The sequence below is a fragment of the Nicotiana tomentosiformis genome, chromosome 2, assembly GCF_000390325.3.
Source record: "Nicotiana tomentosiformis chromosome 2, ASM39032v3, whole genome shotgun sequence".
Lineage (NCBI taxonomy): Eukaryota > Viridiplantae > Streptophyta > Magnoliopsida > Solanales > Solanaceae > Nicotiana > Nicotiana tomentosiformis.
Genome location: NC_090813.1, coordinates 16,044,867 through 16,055,634, shown reverse-complemented (window position 1 = coordinate 16,055,634; position 10,768 = coordinate 16,044,867).

The following is a 10,768-nucleotide window of genomic DNA, read 5'->3' as shown; positions in this document are numbered from 1 at the left end:
CAAACAATACTGGCATAAGGCCCAAACATGGCATTCAGCCTAATTTACAGAAACTCTTTCTAAAACACATAAGTATCATATAGTTTCAACAAAATATACAACTTTACAGTTGCTAGGGGACGGACCAAGTCCCAATCCCCAACGGTACACGCACACACGCCCGTCACCTAGCATGTGCGTCACCTCAAAATAGTACAATGATACAAAAATTCGGGGTTTCATACCCTCAGGACTAGATTTACAATCGTTACTTACCTCGAACCTGTCAAATCTCTACCCCGCAATGCTCTTACCTCTGGACTCGGTCTCCAAATGCCCTGAATCTATTCACAATCAGTACAATACCATCAATACGCGCTAATGGAATGAATTTCACAAGAAAAGCTACAAAATTAGACCAAAACCCGAAATTGGCTCAAATCCGGCCCTCGGGCCCAAATTTCGAAATCCGACGAAATTCACAAAACTAGAAAGCTCATTCACTCACGAATCTAACCATACCAAATTCATCAAAATCCGACATCGTTTGGTCCTTCAAATCTTTAAATTACTCTCCAAAATTTTCAAGCCATAACCCCTCATTTTCACTAATTACATGATTAAACAACGTAAAATCACCATATATACGAGTATAAGGGCTCAAGTAACTTACCTCACTGATAGCCCTTGAATTACCCTTCAAAAATCACTCAAAAAGCTCCAAAACCCGACTTGAAAATGGGAGAAATGAACCAAATTCGCAAAGGGTTCTATTTAAGGTTTCTGCCCAGGTTTTTCGCACCTGCGGCCATTTACTCGCACCCGCGCGACCGCACATGCGGTCCAAGGAGCCGCACCTGCGCAACTCACTTATTCGCCCAGACTCCGCATTTGCGGCAAACCCATCGCACCTGCGCGTGGCGCGCTGCATCTGCGAAGCCAGCCTTCTTCCTTCCTTTCGCACCTGCGCCCAAGGTCTCGCACCTGCGGGCTCGCAGATGCGATAGCCTTCTCGCACTTGCGCATCCTGCCTAGCCCAGTATTGCCCGCACCTGCGAACCCCCTTTGCACACCAGTGACCTCGCACCTGCGACTCCTCCTTCCGTAGGTGCGAAAATAGCAGAAGCAGCAGCTTCAGCTGCAAATTCCAACTTCGATAAATCCGTTAACCACCCAGAATCACCCCGAATCCCTCGGGACCTCAACCAAAAATACCAACAAGTCATATATCAACATACCAACTTAGTCGAACCTTCGAATCACTCAAAACAACATCAAATCATCAAATTACTCTCGGATTCAAACCTAAGAACTTCTAAATTTCCAAATTCGGCAACCGATTCCGAAACCAATCAAACCACGTCCGAATGACCTCAAATTTTGCACACACATCACAAATGACGCTACGAACCTACTCCAACTTTCGAAATTCCATTCCGACCCTGATATCAAATTTTTCCACTGCTGACCGAAATCGCCAAATTTTCAATTTCGCCAATTCAAGCCTAATTCTACCACGGACCTCCAAATCACATTCCGGACGCACTCCTAATTCAAAAATCACCTAACGGAGCTAAAGGAACCATTAGAATTCAAATCTGAGATTGTTTATACATAGGTCAACATCCAATTGACTTTTCCAACTTAAGTTTCTACTTAAGAGACTAAGTGTCTCAATTCACTCTGAAACCACTCCAGTCCCAAACCAACTAACCCGATATAACATAATATATCTAAATAACACAAAAATAAGTAGAAATAGGGAAAACAGGGCTATAATTCTCGAAACGACCGGCCGGGTCGTTACATCCTCCCCCTCTTAAACATTCGTTCGTCCTCGAACGAGTCTAGAAACATACCTAGAGTCTCAAATAGGCGTGGATATCTGCTCCGCATCTCCCGCTCAGTCTCCCTGGTGGCCTCCTCCACAGGCTGACCTCTCCATCGCACCTTCACTGAAGCTATATTCTTTAACCTCAACCTTCGAACCTGCCGATCCAAAATAGCCACCGGCTCCACATCATAAGTCATATCATCCTCCAACTGAACCGTGCTGAAATCCAAAACATGGGACAGATATCCCATATACTTCCGGAGCATGGAAACATGAAACACTGGATGAACACTCGACAAGATAGGTGGCAAGGCAAGCTTATAAGCCACCTCCCCTATCCTTTGAAGCACCTCAAAAGGCCCAATGAACCGGGGGCTCAACTTGCCCATCTTCCCAAACCTCATAACACCCTTCATGGGTGATACTTTCAGCAAAACCTTCTCCCCAACTATAAAAGACACATCACAGACTTTCCTATCCGCATAGCTCTTCTGCCTAGACTGCACCGTGCAAAGCCGCTCCTGAATCAATTTCACCTTATCTAATGCGTCCTGGACCAAGTCTGTACCTAAGGGCCTAGCCTCACCCAGCTCAAACCATCCAACCGGAGATCTACACCTCCTCCCATATAAAGCCCCGTACAGAGCCATCTGAATACTCGACTGATAACTGTTGTTATATGCAAACTCCGCGAGTGGCAGGAACTGGTCCCATGAACCCCCAAAGTCAATGACACAAGCACGCAACATGTCCTCCAATATTTGAATAGTGCGCTCGGATTGCCCATCCATCTGAGGGCGAAAAATTATGCTCAACTCAACCTGAGTACCCAACTCTCGCTGCACGGCCCTCCAAAACTGTGATGTGAACTGAGTACCCCTATCTGAAATGATGGAAACTGGGACACAATGCAGGCGAACAATTTCTCGGATGTAAATCTCAGCCAACCGCTTTGAAGAGTAATTAGTACCAACTGGAATGAAGTGCGCGGACTTAGTCAGCCGATCCACAATAACCCAAATAGCATCAAACTTCCTCGAAGTCCGTGGGAGCCCAACTACAAAGTCCGTGGTGATCCGCTCCCACTTACACTCTGGGATCTCTAATCTCTGAAGCAAGCACCTGGTCTCTGATGTTCATACTTAACCTGCTGACAGTTGGGACACAGAGCCACAAACCCAACTATATCCTTCTTTATCCGCCTCCACCAATAGTGCTGCCTCAAATCCTGATGGATGGAATACCGCGAGCTGTGGGCCTCCTCAAGAATCAACTCTGGAAGCCCATTTACATTAGGCACACATATCCGGCCCTGCATTCTTAGCACGCCGTCATCACCAATAGTCACATCCCTAGCATCACCTCTCCGAACCCTATCCTGAAGAACGAGCAAGTGGGGTCAACATACTGACGCTCCCTGATACGGTCATAAAGAGAAGACCTGTAGACCACACAAGCCAATACCCGACTAGGCTCCGAAATATCCAATCTGACAAGCTGGCCCGCTAAGGCCTGAACATCCAATTCCAAAGGTCTCTCTACTGCTGGAAGATATGCTAAACTCCCCAAACTCTCTGCCCGGCGACTCAAAGTGTCGGCCACTATATTGGCCTTCCCCGGATGGTACATGATAGTGATATCATAGTCCTTAAGAAGCTCCAACCATCTCCGCTGATGCAAATTAAGATCCTTCTGCTTGAACAGATGCTGCAGACTCCGGTGATCTGTATAGATCTCACAATGAACCCCATACAAATAATGACGCCAAATCTTCAAGGCGTGAACAATGGCTGCTAACTCAAGATCATGGACATGATAGTTCTTCTCATGGGTCTTCAACTGGCGCGAGGCATAGGCAATCACCCTACCCTCCTGCATCAAAACACAACCAATGCCTATCCTCGAGGCATCATAATACACGATGTAAGAAGCTGATGGCAGAACTAACACTGGAGCTGTGGTCAAAGTAGTCTTGAGCTTCTGAAAGCTCTCCTCACATTCATCCGACCACCTGAATGGAGCACCCTTTTGGGTCAATTTGGTCAAGGGCGATGCAATAGATGAAAATCCCTCCACAAAGCGACGGTAATACCCCGCCAAACCAAGGAAGATCCTAATCTTTATGGCTGAGGACAGTCTGGGCCAACTCTGCACCGCCTCTATCTTCTTCGGATCCACCTGAATACCCTCACTGGACACCACGTGTCCCAAGAATGCTACTGAACTGAGCCAAAACTCACACTTGGAGAACTTTGTATAAAGCTTCTCATCCCTCAATCTCTGTAATACAATCCTCAAATGCTGAGCGTGCTCCTCCTGGCTACGAGAGTACACCAGGATGTCATCAATGAATACAATGACGAATGAGTCCAAATAGGGCTGGAATGCATTGTTCATCAAATGCATAAACGTTTTAGGGCATTGGTCAGCCCAAAAGACATCACCAAGAATTCATAATGGCCATATCGAGTCCTAAAAGCTGTCTTAAGAATATCTGAATCTCAAATCTTCAGCTGATGATAACCGAACCTCAAATCAATCTTGAAGAACACCCTCGCTCCCTGAAGCTGGTCAAATAAATCATCAATACTAGGCAAAGGATACTTGTTCTTGACTGTGACCTTGTTCAACTGCCTGTAATCAATATACATCCTCATGGAACCATCCTTCTTCTTTAGAAATAGAACCGGTGCACCCCAAGGTGACACACTAGGGCGAATAAACCCCTTATCAAGGAGTTCCTGAAGCTGTTCTTTCAATTCCTTCAACTCCGCCGGTGCCATACGATACGGTGGAATAGAAATGAGCTGAGTGCCCGGCACCAAATCAATACCAAAGTCAATATCCCTGTCAGGTGGCATGCCCGATAGGTCTGCAGGAAACATATCCGAAAATTCACGTGCCACCGGAACAGAATCAATGACAGGAGTCTCTGCACTAGCATCCCTCACAAAAGCCAAATAAGACAGGCAACCCTTCTCAACTATACGTTGAGGCTTCAAATATGAAATCACCCTACTTGGTACATAATCTACAGAATCGCTCCACTCAACCCTCGGAATTCCCGGCATAGCCAGCGTCACCGTCTTAGCATGACAATCTAGAACAACATGACATGGAGATAACCAATCCATACCCAATATCACATCAAAGTCGACTATACTGAGCAGCAAAAGGTCCACTTGGGTCTCCAGACGCCCAATAGTCACCACACATGACCGATATACGCGGTCCACAATAATAGTATCGCCCACAAGAGTAGATACATGAACTGAAGAAACTAGAGACTCACGAGGCATATCCAGAAAATGGGCGAAATATGAGGAAACATATAAATATGTAGAACCAGGGTCAAATAGTACTGAGGCATCTCGGTGACAAACTGAGACAATACCTATAATCACAGCATCTGAAGCAATAGCGTCTGGTCTGGCAGAGAGGGCATAGAAACGGGCATGGCCACCCCCTGATCTGCCTCCCCCTCTAGGGCCACCCCTAGTTGACTGACCTCCACCCCGAGCTAACTAGGTGGGTGGTGAGGTAACTGGTGCTGAAGTCGGAGGCTGACTCCTCTGCTGAGATAGACCTCCATGACAACGAGGGCAATGCCTCCACATATGCCCAAGCTCCCCACACTCAAAACAACTCCCTGGTGCTGGTGGCAGAAACTGAAGGGAACCCCTAGCACCGGGATGACTGGTAGAAAAACCTGGCATGGAAGAGCCCTGAACAGGTGGAGCACGGGACGAACTTTGAGCTGGAAGGGAATTAAGTGATAAATGGCCCTGATGAGAACTGTGAGAACCATGGCCAGATGATGCACCCCGATGAAATGGTCGAGCTGACTGAGCCTGTCTGAAATGACGACCTCTACCATGCTGGAACTGACCCCCAAAAGGAGCACCGCTGGATCCACCCTGACCACGAGGCCTCTTGGCCTCCCTCTCAACCCTCTCCTGACTGCAAACCATCTCAATCTGCTGAGCAATGTCGACAACATCATCAAAAGTAGCACCCGAAACCCTCTCTCTGGTCATGAGTAACTGTAGCTGATAAGTGAGACCATCAATAAACCTCATGATCCTCTCCCTGTCCGTGGGAACCAACCAAATAGCATGACGGGCCAACTCAGATAACCGCATCTCATACTGTGTCGCAGACATATCACCCTGGCGAAGCCACTCAAACTGTCTGCGCAGCTCCTCTCTATGGGATCGAGGCACGAACTTCTGCCAAGTAAGGGGTGCTGCGCCAACAAGCCTACGCCTCTCGTAAGTCTCCCACCATCTGAGTGCAGCCCCAAAAAACTGAAAGGTAGTGAATGAGACCCCACAAGTCTCCAAAATACCAGCAGTACGGAGTATCCTCTGACATATATCCAAAAAGTCCTGAGCATCCTCTCTCTCTATGCCACTGAAAGGTGGTGGATGGAGTCTCCCAAACCTCTCCAACCTACGCTGATCATCCTCAGGCATAGCAAAAACCACATAATCTTGAGCAACTGTAACCGGCTGGGCTGGTGGTGCCTTCGGTGTCTAAAGTCCCTGAATAACCTGCTCGGGTGTGCGAGCGACGGGAGTCTGAGTGCCTCCCCTGGCCTGAGAACTGGCTATGTCCGTCGAGATAGAGACCGCCTAAGCAAGGCCGGTACACGCTGTCAGAACCTGAGCTAGGGCCTCCTGAAGGCCTGGAATCACAATAGGCATGCCTGAGCTGGTGCATCAACAACTGGAACCTGGTCCTAATCTGGGACCTCCGGTGGATCTGCAGGTACTGCCCCAACTGCTGTACGGGCTGCAACTCTGCCCCTACCATGGTCTCTACCGCGGCCTCGACCTCTCCTGGCTAGTGGTACTGGTGGATGGCCCTCCTGACCGGTAGCACGAGTCCTCACCATTTGTGAGAGAATAAAACAACAGATGTTTAGTTACTAGAATCAACAGATTCACACGACAATAATTCAAGAATGTGGAGCTTCCTAAAGGTTCTGCAGCCTCTCGAAGATAAGTACAGATGTCTCCGTACCGATCCGCAAGACTCTACGAAAACCACTCATGACTCATGAAACCTATGTAACCTAGGCTTTGATACCAATCTGTCACGAACCAAACTAACCCCTTTCGTGATGGCGCTTATCGTGGAACTAGGCAAGCCAACTTATTTCCAAAACAAACTGATATTTTCATTTCAAAGATAATTTCAATGTTATTTAACACAAAAACCTTCGTAAAGGAGTTCCAATCAAAATAAAAGTGTGGAAGGAGAAGCCCGACATCGGGGTGTCACTAGTCATGAGCATCTACTACAATCTATCTAGCAATATCAAGGCTAACTCAGCCTGAAAAATAGCTAAATACAACTAGAGGAAGATAAGAGGGAGAGGAGCTGGGTTGGGATCGCCAGGCAACTACCTTGCTATCCCCGGGAAAATCTACAATCAGAACAATCAACAACTGCTACCGTGTCCAGCTACACCTGGATCTTCATACAAGGTGCAGGGAGTAACGTGAGTACGCCAACTCAGTAAGTAACAACAATAAATAAAGACTGAGCAGTAGTGACGAGCAATAAAGCATATAACGTTCATATCAGAAAATCTCAGTAAAAATACCACATGCTTTTAAAATCAGGATTTGAATCAAAACATCTCGTTTAAACCCAGTTCCAGTAAAAATCATTTAAAGATATTTTTCAACAATTTTCAAACTGAGAAAAATGCAAAGGTGAGCAAAAATGATGAAATCATAAACAGCCCCTCGGGCAAAACATCACTCATATTCAGCCCCTCGGGCAAACCTCACAGTCACTCGTGCCACTCGAGCATACCTCACAATCACTCTTTGCCACTCGGTCATACCTCACAATCACTCTTTGCCACTTGGGCATACCTCACAATCAATCATGCCTCCCAGTCACTCAGCACTCGACACTCGCACTCAGTAGGTACCTGCGCTCACTGGAGGTGTGTACAGACTCCGGAGGGGCTCCTTCAGCCCAAGCGCTATATCAAGCCAAATCATGGCATAAATCACTTAGGCCCTCGACCGATATCAAACATGCTACGGCGTGCAACCCGATCCCATAAATATGCAACGTGCTGCGGCGTGCAGTCCGATCCCATAAATATCCTCACAAATTAGGCCCTCGGCCTCACTCAATCATAAACCTCTTAAGCCACTCGGGTATTTCAGTAAAAACAGGGCATTCGGCCCAAAACAACATTTATATGCATCAAAATAGAGTAATAAAAGTGAGTTATGCAGTAAACAAGTATAACCATGACTGAGTATAGATTTTCAATCGAAAACAGTGAGACGATTGTAAGAAAAGGCTCTTAAGGGTCCAAAAAACACTGGCACAAGGCCCAAACATGGCATTCAACCCAATTTACAGAAACTCTTTCTAAAACACATAAGTATCATATAGTTTCAACAAAATATACAACTTTACAGTTGCTAGGGTAAGGACCAAGTCCCAATCCCCAATGGTGCACGCCCACATGCCCGTTACCTAGCATGTGCGTCACCTCAAAATAGTAAAATGATACGAAAATCCGGAGTTTCATACCCTCAGGACTAGATTTACAATCGTTACTTACCTCGAACCGGTCAAATCTCTACCCCGCAATGCTCTTCCAACTTAAGTTTCTACTTAAGAGACTAAGTGTCCCAATTCACTCTAAAACCACTTCGGTCCCAAACCAACTAACCCGATATAACATAATATAGCCGAATAACACAAAAAGAAGTAGAAATGGAGAAAGCGGAGCTATAACTCTCGAAACAACCGGCCGTGTCGTTACACTAAGTCTCTCCCTTTGCCTTTACTGTAGATATCAGACTAATCTCTGTTGGTAAAGATTAATGAAGAAATGCCATAAATATTACTTTATGAGTTGTGAATAATTGCCGTGATTATATATATACAGATATATATTTATATAATTATATGCGAATACACACGTTAATTTGGGGTGTTTCAACTACTTGAAGATAGTTGAATTCATGGACTTCATGTGGTCTTCACAACCTAAAATCATGCAAGGCACAAAAATTTACATAGTAAGCTGGGAAAAAAGTAGAGAAAAAATGGGGGGATTTGCAGCCATACCCTATATTTGTGCCACCTTTTAACCTGTACCCTATTTTTTAAAATTAATAATTTGGTATCCGATTGACAAAACATCCGTAATAATATGACCATTATACTCCTGACAAAATATATAAAAGATTCATCACGCATAAATGACTTTACGGTTCTCCTCCATCACTCCGTCCCTCCTCAGATATTCTCTCGCATCTGCCATAATCACGAAACCAGAAAGTTGAACCAGATTCAAATTCAAAATTCAAAATTACAAAATACATTGTAAGTATTGCAAATCATCTTCAGAATTCAAATTAGTTTTTGAAACTGATTGATCTTCATGAATTCATCATGCTTTTTAAGTTTTAATTCAATCAACCCATATATTTTAATCACACTTGCATGGAGTTATAGAATAAATTTGTTTCTGGATACTGTTAAATGCAGGACACATAGGTATTCAACAGTTTTGTCACGAGGACAAACATGCTGAAGTTTTTGGTTTATTTGCTAGAACATGATACTAAACAAGCTGAGTTTTTACATAATTTGCTAAACCTTTACATCAAAATGCTGAAATCTTTGTCTCGCAGTATAAAAAAGCTGATATTTTTTAGTTCATTTGCTAATACTTCAGCACTAAAGTATGCTAAAGTTTTGTCCTGGATTCAATAGTTTTGTCATGAGCTTTTTCCGAAACTTCAGCAGAAGATGCTGAAGTTGTTTAGTTCATTTGTACAAACTTCAGGACAAACCTATTGAAATTTTCCTCCTGCACTATGTAATTTCCTAGTAAATTTAACTAGCTGAGTTTTTACATAATTTGCTAAACTTTCACACCAAAACGCTGAAGTCTTTGTCTTGCAGTATAAACAAGCTGAAGTTTTTTAGTTCATTTGCTAATAGTTCAGCATTCAATATGCTGAAATCATGTCCTGGATTCAATAGTTTTGTCATGAGCTTTTTCCGAAATTTCAGCATACGATGCTGAAGTTGTTTAGTTCATTTGTAAAAACTTCAGGACAAACCTGCTGAAGTTTTGCTCCTGCACTATGTAATTTTATAGTGAATTTAACTAGCTGAGTTTTTACATAATTTGCTAAACCTTCACACCAAAACGCTGAAGTCTTTGTCTTGCAGTATAAACAAGCTGAAGATTTTTAGTTTATTTGCTAATACTTCAACATTCAATATGCTAAAGTTTTGTCCTGGATTCAATAGTTTTGTCATGAGCTTTTTTCGAAAGTTCAGCAGACGATGCTGAAGTTGTTTAGTTCATTTGTAAAAACTTCAGGACAAACCTGCTGAAGTTTTCCTTCTGCACTATGTAATTTCATAGTGAATTTAACTAGCTGAGTTTTACATAATTTGCTAAACCTTCACACCAAAACGCTGAAGTCTTTGTCTTGCAGTATAAACAAGCTGAAGTTTTTTAGTTCATTTGCTAATATTTCAGCATTCAATATGCTGAAGTTTTGTCCTGATTCAATAGTTTTGTCATGAGCTTTTTTCGAAAGTTCAGCAGACGATGCTGAAGTTGTTTAGTTCATTTGTAAAAACTTCAGGACAAACCTGCTGAAGTTTTCCTTCTGCACTATGTAATTTCATAGTGAATTTAACTAGCTGAGTTTTACATAATTTGCTAAACCTTCACACCAAAATGCTGAAGTCTTTGTCTTGCAGTATAAACAAGCTGAAGTTTTTTAGTTCATTTGCTAATACTTCAGCATTCAATATTCTGAAGTTTTGTCCTGATTCAATAGTTTTGTCATGAGCTTTTTCAGAAACTTCAGCAGAAGATGCTGAAATTGTTTAGTTCATTTGTAAAAATTTCAGGACGAAATTGCTGAAGTTTTCCTCCTACACTAT